Source organism: Myodes glareolus, chromosome 22 (assembly GCF_982192425.1).
Source record: "Myodes glareolus chromosome 22, mMyoGla1.1, whole genome shotgun sequence".
Taxonomy (NCBI): Eukaryota; Metazoa; Chordata; class Mammalia; order Rodentia; family Cricetidae; genus Myodes; species Myodes glareolus.
In genome coordinates, this window is record NC_142047.1 from 13787804 (window position 1) to 13807894 (window position 20091).

Here is a 20091-nt window from a genome sequence, read left to right on the forward strand (position 1 = left end):
CTGAACCATGTATTTAGTCCCCGCCTGTCTTTTTATAATGAACGTATTTAGATATAAGAGAAGGGTCTGGGCCAGAAGACCTTTCACGCAAATGATACACGACAGGGATGACAGGAAAACTGTAATTACAAGTTCGACCATGCTGATCTTGAAGGTGTGTCTTATCCCTGCCGTGTTTCTTCGTAACTTTATGTTTTCTAGCTAATGTTCCGCACTCTGTTCAGGGATCACATCACTCTATATTTTACTAGAGAAAAGGGGTGTGTGAAGCAGGACTGACAGGGTGAAAGTGTTAGCCAGATAAGCCAGTGAAGCTGCGCTCTACCCCGGTGCCCATCATGGATGGAGAGATTCAGCTCCTAGAAGCTGAGTCTTGATTCCACAAACACATGCTGTGACACGTGCATGCACACACACACACCCTCTCACACACCTATACACGATAACTTCACATATAAAAACTTGAATTGAATGTAGACTGTATTGTTATGATGTATCTGCCAGAGAAGACTACTTAGACACAGGCTCAAGTCTATAGGACGTCTTTATTAGCTGGCTGGCGACCACACTGGGTAGTCAGGATCATTCACAATCCCAGTGCAGCCCCCAGTCTTTCTCAGGGTTAGTTTTTGAGCATAAAACACATATCGTGGGTTGAGACCTTTCAGGTACAAGAACAGTTAGCCAGATGTGAAACTACAGAATCCAAATAGCAAGTTAGGACATTTAGAGACTTTTCCAGAATTATGGACTTTGATGGATTAAACCTTTGCGTTTTATTGTGGCAGGTGATGAATACTGTGTATGTACTAAGATTCTGGCCTGAATTGTACTTCTGTCATGGAGTCAACTGTGCTGAGGTCTGGGGCCCTGTTACAGTGTTAGATGATTTTGCCCCACTCTAGTCTAATGAAAGTGTCCTGCAGCTATTGAAGGCAGGACAGATTTAGAGACAGTGCCCATGAGATTAGGTGGATTCAATGCTATTTCGACTTACACTATTTCACTTTGTGATGGATTTATCATGATGCAGTTTTCTCCAATGTCAAATAACAGTTTTACTCTGATATTTTGTCAAATCCGTGACATTGCAGTGGGTACCTGCTCATATCGTGACCAAACAACCCTCAGGGTAATGGCTCCTAAGTATGAATTTTTATATCTAGTTATAGCATTAAAGGTGCAGGGCCAATGTAATCATAAGGAATGGAGGTCCAGAGGTCCTGCAACAGCTAACAGTACAGATTCCAGCCAAGAGAAAACTGATTATGAAAACGGAATCCCTGGACTACCTCTATGCAGTCTTTCCCTCTTCTATGAGTTGTTCATGCGGTACCCTCCATGTTCTGTATGGAGTAGGTTATGAGTCCTGCCATGTTCCAAGACGACCTCGGCTGAAGAGCCCACCTGTTCCTCTGACTTTGCAGTACACTTTTCCAATGCAAGTAAATCCTGGGTTTCCTGGCACCCTAAGATCCTGGAGTTAGAGTGAGCCATGCTGTGCTGGTTGCACCAAGAGAGTCTACAGATGTTCCTAACCCTAAACTACTGTGAGGGGTATAGGCGTTTGAGGGAGAAGAAGGGTTTTCCACATTGGATCCCAAAACACTAAAGGAGACAACATAATCAGACTTAATTACATATAACATAATCATACATAAGTACATATAACGTAATCATACATAAGTACATACAGCATAATTATACATAAGTATATACAGCATAATCATACATAAGTACATACAGCATAATCATACCTAGGTACATATAATGTAATCATACATAAGTACATACAGCATAATCATACCTAGGTACATATAATGTAATCATACATAAGTACATACAGCATAATCAGACACAAGTACACATAGCGTAAGCGTTAACATATAATGGAATGAAAGCTGAGTCCGTCTTCTCTTTAGTCGCCCTTTCTGTGTCCGCTGATGGTCCACCTCTCTGGAGCTGGATTGAAGGCTTTCCCCGCAACTGGGCCTTCTTGTCCCTCTGTGATGCCCTTGATTAAATCAGGGAAGTGGTGTATCTAGGTGTGGATACCATCTACCTTGACAGCAGTTGAGGTAGTAAGCATGATCAGGTAGGATCCTTCCAGCAACGTCCTAAATCCTCACTTCCATGTCTCTGGATCCACACCTCATCTCCTGTCTACAAGGGGTGTAGATGAAGTATTGGCCTCGGGAGGGTAGCATTAACTGAGGAGACCACAACCTGAGATTGCTGCAAAGCCTGCACACATTGAAGTAATTGATGATTAATAATTTCAACAACTAGTTCCAATTCTATCTGCTGGTGGATAAGAGGAAGCCTCTCAGAAAAGGAGTTCAAATAGAGTCAGTCCTTTTACATGAGGAGTCAGGGATGCCTAAGGAGGGCAATGGGAAGAAGCCCCACCCAACTTTCACCAGTCTCTAAGGTTAATTTATTTAAGGTCTCCTTTAGGGTCCAATTTATCCTCTTTACTGTCCTGCACTTTGGGGATGAGATGCACAATGTAATTTCCAATTGATCCCCACAACAGCAAAAATACTTTCACTGACCTTAGGTAGAAAGACTGACCTGTTAATCTGACCCTATGGACAAGGGTAGTCCAGACCTAGACATTAGCTCACTTAAATGTTTCTTAGCTGTATTCTAAGCAGTCTTGGTGGGAAATCTCTCTACCCACAAGAGGTAGCCACAAGAACAAGCAAATATGTGTATGCATATTATTATTGCCTGACTGTAAATCTACTACCTAGAATCTGCCTGCTCTTGAATGTTATCTAACCCCTGGAGGTGGCACCATTCCTGAGGAAGCATTTGTTTGTTGACAGGCTTGTCATCTGGAAACAACTTCTATCATCTGGTCCATTCTTGTGAAAATGAATCTTATCCTCCTAAGTTCAGTTAACCTGGCTTTTCCCAGGTGAGTCCCCTCATGGAGTTGATCAGCCAAGTGTCTTCCAACACAATGGAACAATTTTGTTTCACCAGTGTGTTTAAGCCAACCTTGAGGGGCCATGTTCTTTTGTCTCCAGGTTGTCTTCTTTTGGGCGACGTGGCTTCTCAGGCAGTCTGGGTTCTGGGATATAAGGAGGCATTCTACCACTTTTAAGGCAGTCTCTCCTGCTGACTTGTCGACCATTCTGTTTCCAATTTCCTCTATGAATCTCCTTCATGTTGACCAGGACGGTATATGTTGGCAACTTGTCTTGTGGTTGAAATTGTAGATCCCAGGTCCAATATCACCGTCTTATTTGTGATACCATTTTCCTCTGTTCCTAAGAGGCCCTTCTGCAGGTAGACGGCCCATGCGCATGCACAGTGGCAAAGGCATATCTACTGTTAGCACATGTATTTATATTATTTCCTCTTCTCAATTGAGAGCCTTGGTGAGCACACCAAATTCCCCGTTCTGAGATGAAGTCCCTGGGGAAAGGATCTCTGTCCAAACGGTGTGACCCATCACTTCACCTGCCCCAGGATACCTTACTTCCCTAGATGAAACTGTTACCACCTGAGAACATTACCCAGGGTGACCGATGAGATGGGACATTTGTCAGGTCGTCCTCAGTTTCTGAATTGTGGGGATGACCTCTAAGCAGTCACATTGGATGACAGCATCTTCAGTTCTGGAAGTAAAGTGGCTGGACTCAGGGTAGTTGTTGTATCAAATTTGATTCTTGGCTGGGCTAGGATAAGGACCGATAAAGGGTTATAGGAGAGTTAGTCATACATTTGTGTGGAGTCTTCCTCAAGTGACCTTCCCACTCATGTGGGGACATGATCAAGACAGCTTGCCCCAGAGTCAGGTTGTTCACTTCCTGTGTTAGGAGAGCCATGGTGGCTACAGCCCACAGACATCCTGGTCATCCTGCTGCTACTGGATCCAGTTTCTTAGAGAACTCACCAACAGGACATTGCCACAGTCTTAGTTTTTGCGTTCAGATCTGGGACAATGCATTTCCTCTCATTCACAAACAGCTGAAAATCCTCAGCAATGTCAGGCAGGGCTGATGTTGAAACCAAAGCCAGAGGCTTCTCGAATTCTCCAAGGCCTGTTTCTCTGTTGGAGACCAGACTAAGCTTCTTCAGTGCCCCAAGCGGAACGTATAATAGCTTGGCTAACTCAGCAAACCTGAGTATCCAGAGCCAGGAATATCCTCCAGCCCAAGGAAGTCCCAGATTGTCTCTGTGTCTCAGTGTCTCAGGGGCTGGGATCTGAGTAATTGCCTGGATTCTGTGAGGGGGAAGCAATCTCTTCCCTTCCTGCAGTTCATCCCCAGGTATGCTGCCTTAGGGGAACAGAGCTGAGCCCTCTCTGCAAAGACCCGATATCCCTGGAGTTGCTGTTTCCAGTACTTGCTTTGCGTTGTGGAGACAGTCCTTCTCAGACTCTGCTGACAGCAGGAGGTCATCCATGGATTGCAGGAGTGGGACATTTTCAGTGGTGGACCGGAGTGTTTGCAAGTCTCTGTGGCAGGTTCATCAAACAAAGTTGAAAAAGTTTTTAAACCCGGAGGTAATCTAGTTCATTTTGATTGGCCCTTGATCTCTTTTAACTATCCGTTCAGAGGCAAATATCAGTTAGCTTGATTCAGCCAGAGGAAAACGGAAGTCGTCATCCTTCAGATCTAGCAGAGCTGACCCGCCTCTCAGGGTGGAGGAGGTGAGAAGGGAGTGAACAGAAGACTGTACGTGCAGTTAGGAGTCGTCGGATGAATGTCCTGTGCTCTCTTGTTCGTCACCTGAAGACCTTAGACTAGCCTAGAATTCTGTATTCCTAGTTTTCTGACATGCGGGAAAGGAGTTTCCAAGAGAAGTGGCAAGGGACCAGTGTGCCAGTTTCACACCCCTGTTATTGAGGACTTTGATTCCACGATTATCTTCCCAAGTCACAGGGTATTGCTTTACCCTGAGAGGACTAGCGCTGCTTCCCAGTTCTACTTTCAGGGCTTTGGTGGCATGCTAGTCCTGGTGGGTTTGCTTCTGCCCAGAAAGAAGGGATTTTTTAAAAAAAAGTTTTACTGTAAGACTTTTAATAGTTCTGATCCTTAATCTAGAGGGGGTTGTTTAAAAGGATGTATTTGTCCACCAGTGGCTTGGTTAGCAGAACTCTATCTGTTAATTAAGGATCCTTTCAGACAATTAGAACCTCATTCTTTTCGCAATTTGTTTCTGCCCTTAGTTTATGACGCAGATCACTTCTCGGAGAGTGTATGGACATTTAGACATTACCAGGAAAGTCTGAGTGGCTGTCTTCTTTTGTAAATCTATAGATTTTTGGTGATCCAGGGGGCAGCTCTTTGAACTGGTAGCTGCTCATATTATTGTTTTTTTTCTGTTATTGGCTTGCCTGTCCATTTTAGAGCTGAGCAGGTGACTCCCATGTCTTCAAGAAATTTAACAGGAGCACATACACACACACACACACACACACACACACACACACACACCCCATCAGACTAATACTGGGATCCAGGAGTGGCAGTGTCTGGACACCATCAGTCTGTCCTTAGCTGGAACCCAGATGCAGACCTGTGCTCTCAGGTCAGACAACCATTTTTCCAATTGTCCATTTCCCGGCAGGATGCACATGAGCAGTATCGTGGGCATTCATCTTCCCAACAGTTTGTTTCCTTGCACTATGCACGATGTTTTCCCTAAAAATGTTTATTTCTTTCATGTCTGTTTCCCTCAGTCTTTGCCTTTCCCTTGCAGATCCTCAAAGTCAAGATACTTGTACTTGGTAGGTGGCCACCATGATCTTAGATAGTTTCCTAGTCTGTCTGCCCTGTGCGCTATTTTTTTATTGTATACCCTCAGCTAACTCTGACAATACTTTTCCTTCAAACTCTTCTATTGTCTGAATTTACTCTCTAATTTCTGTCTGGTGCTGACTAGGAAACAAAAGCCATACCAATAATCCTCTGGTTTCCTGGGGCCTCCAGGTCAATTGGATTTAAGCCTGAAAGCTCTCTAGGAGGCACTCCAGAAAAGCAAATGGGACTCATCTGAGGCCCGAGTTATCTGGCTTCCCTTAGTTAAATTTGTGGGCTTCTGCGCGTTGCCCAGAGACCCCCTTACAGAGTCTGGCGAAAGTGGTTGAGAGACTTCCTACCTTCACCAGAACTTAGGTACCAATCCAGCTGTATGACAGGGAAAACTTCTTCAATAAACATAGGGTCATTGTTGTTTTTCTGACATTTCCAAAGACATATTTCTCGGTTTCTAAATTATTTTCCTCTCCTTGGCTGTGAAGAGGGCATGAAGCAGCTGCTGACATGATGCTCAGCTGACTGTGTCTGAAAAACATCATTTCTTGTAGGGTATTCAAGCTTTGGGGATTTTACTGGGGAAGGGAGTATTTTGAGATCTCCAATTATATAGATCTCTAGTAGACAAAGGATCGTGTAAAATAAATGACTGGTGACTTTTCTCATCTGGTCCCCCTCCCTCTGGGTCCCATCCATGAGAAGGCTTCTCTCAAGGGGAGAATGGCTGGAGCAAGGAACCAAGGAGAAGTCTGCTGGGGAAAAGCAAGGGAATCATATCCTGCTGCAACCAACCTGGGGGCAGTGGATCATGTCTCTCAAGGAGGAGCACTGGGGAAATTTGTTACTACTACGAGTGTGGGTGGGGATGGGTCTCTGACAGAAAACTGGAGGGAAACTGGGAACCAGAGCCAGATGGAAGTGAGTGACCAGGACACTGGGGCTTATAGTGGAATCTGTCCAGGTGTGCATAGGACACGATATTGCCTCTGATTGTAAATCTCTCCACCAGTTCAGCCCTGGGGACTAGGATAACTTAACACGTGACTGGGGAAGTGAGAAGGGCCTGGGGGCCTCTCCATTGGTTGGCTTCACTTTATGACCTGTACTTAAGGGACATAGGGTGATAGCACTTCTTTCTCTTCTGACTGTACTGACCAGAATATGGGCAAGACTTTGTCCTATACTCTGAGTATATTTCTTCTGAAACTAAAGAGTGGCAATGGGAATACTTTGGCTTCTCCTTCTTTATCAAGGATAGGGAGTTCTCTGCAGGAACATCCAGGCCAGAGTGTAGGGCGCTTTGATCAAATGCCCCAGTTAACTAAAATTTGCATGTTGTACCCTGTAAATAAGAAAAGGCTAAAGGAGCCTTCAGCTGGATAGCCCACATACAATGAAGGACAATCGGAGGAACAAAAGCCAACTGGTTTCTTACAAAAACATGTTCTCCAGACTCCTGAGCTTTTCTCTGGAAGTCCTTCAAGTGGGATTTCATCAAGTTCAGAGGGATCTCCTGAGCGAGCTCTTTTGACCCATCGCTTCAGACTTTTTTTCAAAAATAAACAACATACAAAAAAGCAGAGTAAGACACAAAACAAGGCAAGGAACTGAAATGTGGAGGCTGCTGCCTCTTCCAAAATTGACCCTCTGGACTCCCAAGAGTCCCCAGAGTTCTCTGAGTCCCTCTGGTTATGGAAATAATGCTGCTTTCAGCTTTCCTATAAGTATCAGGATTGTGTGCTACAGCAGACCGGTTCATTACCTAGAACTTCAGAGACTTTAAGGTGCCTCCTTTTTCCTTTTCTGTTGTTGGAAAATTGCTGATGCCCCCTGCAAACACATGGCCTCTCATATTCCTCTGCCACCACGCCTGGAACTCACCAGTGACATCCACAACACTGGGCCTCTCTCATCTATGTTTTGGCCTGAGACTGTCAGCCCTCAAGAACTGAATACTCCTCTTTGAAGTTTAGGCATTGGGTACTTGCCTGAGTCCCCCAGTGACTAAGCCTTTCTGATTCACCAGTCACCAGGCTGAGAGTACCCCGACAACAAGGCCAGTCAGAAAAAGCTGGCAGCTACTACCTGAATGCACAGATCTTGCTGGGTCCTCTAAATGTTTTAGATCTTGGGTCATTCGGAGATTCACCAGTGTGGCTGAAATTTTGATTTTTGTAAATTAGAGGCTTTTAATAAAAATGAGACTGGATAGGACAAAACCAGGAAGAATTTGCTAGATAAGGCCTAACTACTCTTAGTCAGACTAGAAAGGTAAAACCTGGGCTGGAGAGCTGACTCAGCAGTTGACAGCACTGTTTGTTCTTCCAATGAACCCAGACTCAATTCCTTGCACCCACGTGGCTGCTCACATCTGTCTGCAACTCCAGTTTCAGGGTATCCTCTTACCCCCCACAGATAAACACGCAGAAAAAAAAATCAATGCTTGTAAAGTAAAAATAAGATTATTTAAAAACAGAAAAACCCTCAAAGACATAATTTTGTGGAGCCATATTAAATCGTATGCTTTCAGGGTATGGGCAAAGATTGACTTTGGAACAGATGCCCAGCAGAGGACTCAGTCATCCAAGCAAGCAAGCAAGCAAGCAAGCAAGCAAGCAAGCAAGCAAGCACTTCACACAAAAGCAGTACTAGGCAGTTAGCCGCTTTAATCGTGTGACCTTTTAGGAATGGCTGAGGCAATTAAATCATTTGTAACAGTTAGCAATTTTGTTTGTTTGTTTTTTTGTTTTTGCTTTTTGAGACAGGGAAGTCAGCAATTTTTAAGACCACAAGAAAAGTATCTATTTTCTATAAAAGACAACAACAAAAGGAAAAGAAAGAAAGAAAAATGTATCTCTGAGTATAATTCTCTGTTCAGCAGAGGGGAAGGGACATGTGTATAAATCCTTCCAAGGATACACACCTCTTTCCTAGATTACATGTCAGAAAAATTAACTGAAGTGTATTAGCTTCTCTTCCAACATTTTCTCCCTTTCTGGAGGCAGAGCTCCACCTTTGCCCCCTTGAGTTTGGGTTTTCTTCAGTCTTTGGGACAGGCACAGACCAACAGAAATTCCAGGGCTGGAAAAAAGTTTTAAGACCCTTGACCTGGATGATGGTGACAGTGCCTCACTTACCATTAAATTTTATCACGAATTAGGAAACTACACCAAACCCAGCTATGAAACCTGCAAGCCTATAGCCAGGGCAAGAACTGGGGCACAGAGCAGCCTTGCCTCCTAGCACGGCTGGAAGCCAAGGTCTGGGGTCCTTGGGGGTCCTGGCTCAGTGTGATTCGACAATAATGGGGTCTACAAAGACTCACTGTACCCTGGAGTCCCACTTCTCCAAAAACAGAAAAGGCAGTGCCTGACCTCCATGGAGCATTCTACAATGGGCCTGCTCAGCTGCCGCTTTTCAGGCAAGGTCAAATGGATAGATACACCAACTGAGAAGTACTCATTGATGTAGTCAAGAAATGCAAACTCCACTGATAAAGAGGAAATCTGAGCTCTTCACCCAGTGGTTCCTGACACTGAGCTAACACGTCCAGAAAGGATAAGACATCTCCTATTGGATTAAGCGATGCTTCAGCCATCTAGAGGACAACACAGGCACACCCATCCAAGAGTCCTGCTGGCTGGTACATTGACTTGGAAATCAGAAAGCTGTAGTACAGCCAACAGCTAGCACCTGAGCAGAGCAATCCAAGTACCGCAGGGCAACCTCACCAGCAGCGTGGAGTCATGAGCCCTGAAAAGCCAGGGAAAGTTCAAAAGAGGAAATGGCAGGAAGAGAGAGTTGTCTATGTGTAGTCTGAGGAGCCAGCCAAGCTTTGGAAGAGGCCGAAACAGAGACACGATGAAAAAAAGATTGGGTATGAAGACCCTAGTAGCGGTCAGATATGGAATCCCCAGGGAAAGTGTTGATGGCTGTTCAGGAGGCAAGAGTGTGCCAAAGATTCTCAGGAAGAAGCTGTAATGAGCTGACATTTGAGCATGGTCTCAGTGGGCACAAGCTCACCGACTGAAACACGGGGGAAGGTGTTCAGAAACACCACAAGGAAAAGTAACTACTGTCTCGGAAGATCTCCTAACCGGTGAGCATGTAGATTCTGACCCTCACAGAGCACACACAAGACCTGTGGACACCTGGAAGAAGACTGAGTGGCCTTTCCCATTTAAGTCAAAAGAATCTCCCTGCACCGTCAGAACAACACTAGTGAGTCAAAAGTGAAAAGAGGTGTTCAGAGGACAAAACTCTGGATACATGGAAGAGCACTGGAATAATCCTAGACAATGACCAGAAGGGAAAACCACTCCATGCCTGAATTTCTGGGAGGAACCTATTGCCCAATCTGCATAGACAGTGTCAGCAATGGCATCTTCAACTGCAGCATCTCAATACCAGTTGCCGCAATAAAAAAGGCTTCTGAGAACCAACCAAACACCAAAGCCCTGAGGTAACAGCAAACGTGGAAAAGAAAATTAGAGGTGCACTAGGCCCAGGGGAGGGCCATAAAATGAGATTTTAGGCCACGACTTGGACCTGTGAATTATTAGAGGAGTCCTGTAGACACTACAGCCAATGTCTCAAAGTGAAGTCATCAATTTTTATGTGAATTTTCAGATGTCAAGCAATCAAAACGAAGGGTACCCAATTCATGTATTTAGAGCCTTCCTTTATACCAGCTTATAGTCAGTCAGAGATGAGCCCAGGAAGTAAACCTCTTTGCAAAGGAACTTACGCTAATTCATCTAGATGTAAACTGGAGACTGGTAGTAAAAGACACCCCCCGCCATGAGTATTGTCTGCCTGGATTCATAGGTACAGAAAATACCTGATACTGTTTAGGTGAGCCTGAACGTTCCACTGAAACACTGCGAGACAAGGTGGAGGTAAAAGGTTATTTAACAGCAGATAGGAAGCCAATAGGATGAACTTGCTGTGATGAACCACCTTTTTCTAAAGACGGACAGATATCTAGAGGTTTTGGTGAACTGGGTCTCTGGTAACTGTCCAAACCCCAGGCATCCACTCTGACCTTGATGGTAACAGGCACCATGGACATCAACTCAGACCCTGGCTGATGCAGGGCTTTGGACCTAATCATGACCCCTGGGAGCAGTTTGGACCAGATGTCACCGTGTCCCATAGTAGCAGCACATTCTACCCAGACCAACATGATCCCAATAGCGGCAATGAAGTCTGACACCAAAATGACCACAGTTTGCGAAACAGACCTCAGGCCTCCCCATGGCCTTAGTGGCAATGTGGGTCACGGACATCAACAGAGACCCCAGTGGCCGTGGACCGTGGACCCAGACATAGCCTTGGGCAGCATGTGAGTGAATGGGAAAGGTTATAGCGAGGAGAGGATGAGGATTTAAGTATATGTTAATTGAAACTAAATTAATTTTTCAAAAGAAGAGAGTACCACCTGAGCAAGTGCTGTTCCACAACCCATTCTTGTTCCGCTCTGTTGTAGAGCAAGGCAGCAAGCAGCAGTCCGTCAGAGGCCCTGGTTCAGCTCCTGCTCTCGGGTCCTCACTTGGTTTCGCTGGATGATTGAATGCCACCTGTAACCCAAATAAAAGCTCTCCTTCTAGGTGCATTTGCTTAAGTATATTTTATAATATCGCATTCTCCTACAGTAAAAATATAGGCCACTATGCATTGAGTATGAACAGATTGTATGAACAAAGACATCCACAGTGACAGATAGGGATAAAGGATGGGATTGTGTAAAGTAACCAGAAGCTATGAGACTGATGAAGAAAGGAACACAGAGGTGAGCAAGTACTGTCTTCTAATGCAGACCAACCTCTTAGGAAGTCCTCAGAAGACCAGATGAAAGGTCTGCATGGGTGCCTGAGAGGACAGCTGTTCACTTTCTGTCTGCAAAGCCAGTCTTGCCTGGCTAAGGGGTGTCCATCATAATTACTCCAGGGAAGGAATTTTCTCTCAGTAAAAAGGCCTTTCTCTGTACTTGGAAAAGGAAGATACCAGAATCCAAAGTAGCTACTCTGTGGTGCTTGGGATATCATTATGACCCCCAGTGAAATGGCAGACTGACAGAACAGCCAGACATAAGGTCAATAAGTCAGCGTTGACTCCCTTCCTTTTCTTTTTCTCCTTGGTGTGAGTGGTATTGCAATGTGGCCCAGGATGGCTTTACACTAAAAAAAAAAAAATCTGACTTAGCCTCCCAAGGCTGACATTACAGCTATGCACCTCATCTGGTTAGAATTCAAATCTCTGGGACAGAAACAACCTTCAAAGAAATCAGATAAACACTAGTGAGAAAGACTGGGTCAAGAAGTCATTTTAACACAAGCATATGGAGTGAGTGTTCAAATGCACAGTGAAATCTTTTAAATAACTGTCACATTCCTAACCTCAGCACCACAGAGACCTCGGGAAGAAGACAGTTGGGATTTCAAGACCAACATGGGCTATGACATGACCTCTAGACCCTCCTGAGCAACAGTGAGACTGTCTCAAAATAATAATAATAATAACAGTTATAATGATAATAATCATAACAGAAAACTGTATTTTAGGTCACTTTTTATTATTGCTATTACTATTAGTACTACCAATATTACTTATAATATTGTTATTTAGGTTTGTGGATATTTGTGGGGTTTTTTTGTTTAGATTTTTTACACAGGGTCCCTCATGCACACTTGGCTATCCTGGAACTTGCTATGTAGACTAATTTTTAAAATGAAAACAGTTATAAACTGTGAGACTAGTTAGATGTGGCTGTACATGCTGTAGCTCTAACCTAGGGAGATAGAGATGTGAAGATCCAGGTTCCACTCCACGCTTGGTACAGAGAAAGTTCTGCCTATGCTGCTGAGTGAGGTCCTTTCTCAAATACTATGGAATTAACATGGTGACTTGATTGGCATTGTAAGAAAGCTTTAACCCCAGGTGAACTCAGGGAGTGGTCTATGGTTTTATTTTCCATGTGGCACTATTAAATGGAAATAAAGAAAATCTAAAACAGAGTCACAAGCAAACATGATCACCGAGTCTCAGAAAAATCATTTTTCAAGTTAGTACTTCTCATGAGAATGAAATAATAATCATGAGAATAAAGTCTACCGTACAGAGAACTTAGAGAGGCAGAGATGCCACAGTGGTTAAGAGCACTCATTTTCTTGCAGAGGACCTGAGTTAGGTTCCAAACCCACATGGCCTCATCTGTAACTCAAGTTCCAGAGGATCCAATGGCCTCTTCTGGCAACTGCAGGCACTGCAAGGCCAGAGAGCTAACAGCAGTGCCTGTGCTTAAACACTGCGCCCCATCCCTGCCCACGAGATGTCAACAGGGCAGCACATATAATGTCAATAAATTGGTCAATAAATTAGAAAATAACTCTGGATACAGAAATAACAATGTTGTCACCTAATTATCTATCAAGAATAACAGACAACAAACGCTATTTTTAATTTATAAACTAGGCAGCGTGAGCAACATTAGACGAGGTAGGTATATAATGTCACACATGATGCTGCACACCTGTAATCTCAGTACCTGGGAGGTGAAGGAAGGATGGTCAGGAGTTGAAAGTAATTCTGAGCTACAGAAAGTTCCAGACCTGCCTGGCTCCAAGAAGACCAATAGAGGAGCAGGAAAAGAAGAAAGAGAAGGAAGTCTGGAAAAAGATTAAAAGAAAAAAACAAGGGTGTGATAAAACCACGTCTGAATCTACCATGGGGCTGAAGCAGTGTGGCTCCTGCTGGTTAACCTAGGAGTCAGCAAAGCAATGCAGATGTTTGGAGCTGGGGTTTCCCAGCCTGCAATGCCCCCTAAATGTCACCGTCTTTCAGAAGGACATGATCTGTTCAAAACCATCCCCAAACTCTCCCTCAATATATTTGTAGTCAGGGAAGGTAGTTGAAATAGGGGTTCATTGCAGTGACTAAATTATTTTTCAAAAAATGACAAGAAAAATGTGCGTACACATTGACAACATTGTTTTTCTTGATAGTAAAGGCCACCACCTGAAGTTGTTCTCTGACCATTGAGGTCCCTTGAAACATATTGACAAGGAAGAAAAGAATAAAAACCCCAGGGGCTGAAGAGATGGCTCAGAGGTTAAGAGCATTGCTTGCTCTTCCAAAGGTCCTGAGTTCAATTCCCAGCAACCACATGGTGGCTCACAACCATCTGTAATGAGGTCTGGTGCCCTCTTCTGGCCTGCAGGCAAACACACAGACAGAATATTGTATACATAATAAATAAATAAATATTAAAAAAATAAAAACCCCAGTATAGATAATTCGATGACTTCAAGTTTTTGTTCTGCTGAGTCCATCATGGAGTGAATTATCAGTGGGTGAATTCTGCCCCCGTCTACTTTGACCTGCAAACACCATCACTCATCAAAGGAGATGGACCCTGCTTCTAGTCTCAGTGATGTTATAGTTAGTTATACAATTATGTATCTGTCACAAGGACTCCCTACATCATATAAAGGACTGTGTAGGTCAAAAACAAATGTTTGTTGTCCCTACCAACTGTAAACTTTTATCTCCTAATGGAAACTGTTGTCCTTTTCCATTCCAGGCTATGTGGGAACAGTAAAGCAGATTCCCTGACCATGTTAGTAACACAAGGAATTTTTAACTATGCTTTAAATCTGTAGCATGACATGGAGTCATATCATCTTAAATTGGTGTTCCCGTACATGCTGTCTGGTACTGAAATGTACTTTCTTTTTATTTATTTATTTATTTATTTATTTATTTATTTATTATGTATACAATATTCTGCAGGCCAGAAGAAGGCACCTCATTACAGATGGTTGTGAGCCACCATGTGGTTGCCTGAAATGTACTTTCTGAACCTCAAATAGCAGAGTGGCCATGGAAAAACAGACTTTTCTGATCTTTCCTGTACATATCCCATGGAGTGGAGAGTGGGGATTAGGGTGGGATTTCCCTCCTAGGAGGGATTCAAATAATAGCTGTCCATTCTGAACAACTGATGTGTGTTGTTAAATCAGTATGTCTCACTAATGCCACCACATAAAAGACATCTCTTACTGCGTCTTCATAGATAAGAAAAAAACACCCCAGAGACAAACAAGAGTCTCTACATCATGAATCAATGAACTTAATGAACTCAATGCACTTAAGGCCGCACACATGAAATCACACTTTATAACCAGAGACTGATGAAAGCTGCAGGGAATTTTGTTCTCAAAACCTTTGCAAGCAGCCAAGAGATAAAATCTGAGATCTTGAGTTATTTTGTCAGAACAAAATATTGTATTCTGAGGTAAATGCAAATGTTATCAGGAAAATGGATGTAGAAAGAAAGACCAAAACCCCTAGCCTGTTGGGCTCTAAGTTCAAATGTAAGGGGGAAAATCAGCTATAATGGAAATCATTCAGAATCATCCATCCCCCTTCCCAAGCGTCCTGGAGTTCACACATATGACTTTATTCATTGGGAACAAACCTAAGGAGTCCTAGGAAGCCAGGTTTTTCCTTCAGCAGCTGAAGGGGTGGTCTTCTTTTGTTTAGTAGCAGATCAAATAGTTATCTTGAATTAAAGGAGCAGGATACTCCAAAATCACACATCTAAATCCAGGTCATGTACCCTCCAAGGAGACTCCTGCACACTGCTCTGAGAGGCTGGAGATTCCAGAACTGGTGTCCCCGGGGCTACTCCATAAGGGAGCTGCTCTACAGGGCAGCTGAATTTACGCGCTATGAACGGTCAGTTATCTTTCTAGCTCATGCTCGGGAGGAAGGGTGAATTTGTAAGTTTATCTGGGCTGGGATTGGCCTTACTGAATTAAAACAGCCAATTCCCACGTTTGCATACGAGCAGAGTGATCCTGGTTCCTCACAGGCTGTCTTAGTTAGGGTTTCTATTGCTGAGATGAAACACCATGACCAAAAAGCAAGTTGGGGAGGAAAGGGATTATTTGGCTTACACATCATGGACGACATTCAGGACAGGAACACAAACAGGGCAGGAACCTGGAGGCAGCAGCTGATACAGAGGCCATGGAGGGGTGCTGCTTATTGGCTGTCTTCCCATGACTAGTTCATCCTGCTTTCTTATAGAACCCAAGAATCAGCCCAGGGATGGGACCACCCACAACGGGCTGTGTCCTCCCTTAGCCATCACTAATTAAGAAAATGTCTTACAGCTGGATCTTATGGAGGACTCTTCTCTATTGAGGTTCCCTCTTCATATAACTTTACCGTGTGTTGACTCGGACTAGTCTGCACACAGGCTGTGGTCAGTACATGGGGTGGTGGGTGAAGTCTGGCCTCAGAACAGGGCAAGGCAGGGTCACTGAATTCCTAAGGCTCAGAACTGGGTGTGGACAGAGGAAGAGACTAAGAAAAATGTGACAAACTCCAACCAGATGCCTCAATGTTGGAGATAGAAAGACTTTGGAAGCTACCTGGTATCCTGACCCAGCGGGTCTGAGCAGGTTAGGACTGGTTTGGAGGAAGCCCTGGGACCTCAAGCAGGAACCTAGCCTTCCCCTGGTCACCTCCAGTCAGGCTCACAAAAGAGCAAGACAGCTGTTTGCAATCTTACCTTTGCCTTCACGTTCATGCTTGACTTTGATCTCTTTGTGGTGTTTGTTTCTGCTCATGGTGGACATTCTCTGGCTGCTCTGTGCTTGCTTTCAAAGGAAAAATTCCTTCAGATGGTCACCAACAAGTCTTGGAGAGGCTGAGGTTGTACTCTGTCTGGCCCAGAAGGCAGAGCATTAGCCCCTGGAGGGACTGGAGCCACTCAAAGGAAGAGATGGGTGGGAGGAATCAGGGGAGTAGAGAGAGGAGCAAAAAGACAATCAAGCTCTGGCCCCAAGGTCGGGCTTGCACTACCGTGGGAGTCTCCAGGCTCTTTTCTCTTCACCCTTGGGATGGACACAGGATCGTGCTAATACTGCACACCGCTGTTGAGTTCCACACAGGGATCGCACCAAGCCCTTGTCCATTGTCTCCCGTCCTGCCTATGCCCTGGCTGGGATCTACTGCCGCTGGCTGTGTCCGTTAGTCCGAAGGGATGACAGTTATCCCACGAGTCCCTCTGGAGAGACTTGAAATGCATCTGCGGCTGCGCTCTGAGGGGTCTAGTTCAATCCCGTTATTCTCTTCTCAAGGATAGTTCTCTGTTGTCATGACCTCTGAGCCCCTAAATTCTTTCCCAACCGCCTAATCCCGCTGCTGTCCCCTGGCGACCATGAGAGCAAGCGCACCAGGAGTTTTGCCCTCCACCCGTTCAGTGTTGGGCATGCGCACAGCTTCTCTGGCAAATGGAAAACTGCTATAGCTGTCCAAAAGGAGTTAGGAGAGGCAGGGTCCTGTAGGCTTAGAGAAAAGTGCTCTGTGGCTGAATTCTTCTCTATACAGTTCCTGGTCCTAGCTCCTAGCTCCTCCAGAATTATGGATGCCCGTTGAGGTCAACAAGAGACGGAACCTGTCAACCCAGTGTTAGGTGTCCTGGGCTGCATCCCCGTGCTATACTCTGCTTGGAGTCTACATGGTGGCCCACATCAGGAGACCCTCTGACAATGCAGGGAGACCTCCTTGCCAACTTCCGTGTGGGCTATGGTCAGGCTCTCTTCCGTCCAGAATTGGGTGTCACCCTGATCTCTGTCGAGATGCTGGGCCCGAGGAGGAAAAAATCGAAGGAGGATGAACCTCTTCTTTTATTTTATTGCTTTATAAATAATACCATTCAAAATTTCCACCTTCTCCCCTTTTTCCATTTTCCTCCCGCTTCCCCCCTCCCTTCCCCCTCCAGTCCTAAGAGAGGGCAGGATACCCTACCCTGTGTGAAGTCCAAGGTCCTCCCCCCTCCATCCAGGCCTAGGAAGGTGTGCATCCAAGCAGACCAGGCTCCCAAAAAAGCCAGTACATGCAGTAAAATCAAATCCCAGTGCCATTATCATTGGCTTCTCAGTCCGCCCTCATTGTCAGCCACACTCAGAGAGTCCGGTTTGATCACATGCTCGTTCAGTCCCAGTCCAGCTGGTCTTGGTGAGCTCCCATTAGATCAGTTACACCATCTCAGTGGGTGGACGAATCCCTCATGGTCCTGACTTCCTTGCTCATATTCTCCCTCCTTCTGCTCTTCAATTAGACCTTGGGAGCTCAGTACAGAGCTCCAATGTGGGTCTCTGTCTCTTATCTCCATCCATTGCCGGATGAAGGTTCTATGGTGATATTCAAGATATTCATCAGTGTGGCTATGCCAGTTTAGGCACCCTCTCCTTTACTGCCCAAGGACCTAGCTGGGAACATCCCCTTGGACACCTGGGAACCCTTCTAGAGCTAAGTCTCTTGCCAACCCTAAAATGGCTCCCTTAATTAAGATATCTTCTTCCCTGTTCCCATATCTGTCCTTGGGAGGAAAACTTTTTTTTTAAAATATTCATTTATTTATTATGTATACAGCATTCCTTCCATGTATGCCTGCAGACCAGAAGAGGGCACCAGACCTCATTACAGATGGTTGTGAGCCACCATATGGTTGCTGGGAATTGAACTCAGGATCTTTGGAAGAACAGGCAATGCTCTTAACCTCTGAGCCATCTCTCCAACCCCGGGAGCAAAACTTTTTGAACACCATCAAACTCTCTATGCTAGACCCGGCTCACGTACTTGGATAACAGGGAAAGCGTGGTATACTAGGAGAAAATCACAAAAGGATGTTGCTAGCATTCTCCCAGTCTGTGTGAAATGTTAGGGACCTTTCTGGGATCCTCTCAAATAATTGCTCAAATGCTGTGGTCCTGATTTATCAAAGTGATATGACCAGGCTGTATCTGATGCCAAAGTATTTATGTTGCAAGGGATCTGTAAAGATTTTTAACTCTGAGCATTCATGCCCATGGTCAGTGATGAATATTAGTTCTTAGTGCTGACAAAATACAGGATGAGGGCAAGGGAATCGGCATTAGGAACCTATCTCAAGGGATCTCACCATATATTGCTTACATAAGTAGTTATAGGCAGTGGGGTAATTCTCTAGAGGAAATTTGCTCTTGCAAGTATGGGGATTGGGGAGGTGGAGGGAAGGAAAAGTGCACAACTAAGTGCATGAGTCAGTTCGTGAGTGATAAGTCACAGAAAAATAGGATTTCAACAATTGATTGTTCATTTTCAGCGATGGGCAATTAACATATGGTCTCACAGGTACAATATTGTACCCAGCCACACCCCCGCTCCTGTGTTTAAGTGTTGAAGAGTAAGTGGTTGGGGATCTTCATTAGGAGAAAAGATGCATTTCAGAGAAAACTATCTTAGTCTGGGAAACTGCAAATAAGGTTTCCACAGACCCACTCAAATGCTAGGTAGGTATAAGGTAAAAAGCACTTCAAAAATGTGAACATGTGCAGGGGTCATATCTGTGCAACGAATTGTCATTTTTAAATTGTTCATTGCTTCAATTTAATTTTTGCCTTTTTGATTTTTATTGAGCGCTACATTTTTCTCTTCTCCCCTCCCTGCCTCTCCCCTTCCCCTTCAATCCTCCCCCAAAGTCCCCATGCTCTCAATTTACTCAGGAGATCTTGTCTTTTTCTACTTCCCATGTAGATTATATCTATGTAAGTCTCTCTTAGTGTCCACATTGTTGTCTAGGTTCTCTGGGATTGTGATTTGTAGGCTGGCTTTCTTTGCTTTATGTTTAAAAAACACCTATGAGTGAGTACATGTGATAACTGTCTTTCTGTGTCTGGGTTACCTCACTCAAAATAATGTTTTCTAGCTCCATCCATTTGCCTGCAAAGTTCAAGATGTTATTTTTTTCTGCTGTGTATACTCCATTGTGTAAATGTACCACATTTTCCTTATGCATTCTTCAGTAGAGGGTCATTTAGGTTACTTCCAGGTTCTGGCTATGACAAACAATGCTGCTATGAACTTAGTTGAGCACATGTCCTTGTGGCATGATTGAGCAACCTTTGGATATATACCCAAAAGTGGTATTTCTGGGTCTTGAGAAAGGTTGTTTCCTAATTTTCTGAGAAATCACCACACTGACATCCACTGGGGTTGTACCAGCTTGCATTCCCACTAGCAATACAGAAGTGTTCCCTTTTCCCCACAACCTCTCCAGAATAAGATGTCATCAGTGTTTTTGATCTTGGCCATTCTTACAGGTGTAAGATGGAATCTCAGAGTTGATCTGATTTGCATTTCTCTGATGACTAAGGATGTTGAACATTTCCTTAAGTGTCTTTCAGCCATTTTAGATTCGTCTGTTTAGAGTTCTCTATTTAGGTCTGTACTCCATTTTTTATTGGATTATTTGTTCTTTTGG

General features: G+C 44.4%; 1 long non-coding RNA gene across 1 annotated transcript; it reads right to left on the reverse strand.

Annotated features, from left to right (window-relative positions):
• Positions 1–526: 526 nt before the first annotated feature.
• Positions 527–17089, reverse strand: LOC125400580 (uncharacterized). The gene is made up of 2 exons (XR_015735939.1): positions 16354–17089; positions 527–11353 (listed from the first exon to the last, which is right to left on the reverse strand). It is a non-coding gene; the product is annotated as an uncharacterized LOC125400580 (long non-coding RNA).
• Positions 17090–20091: the final 3002 nt, after the last annotated feature.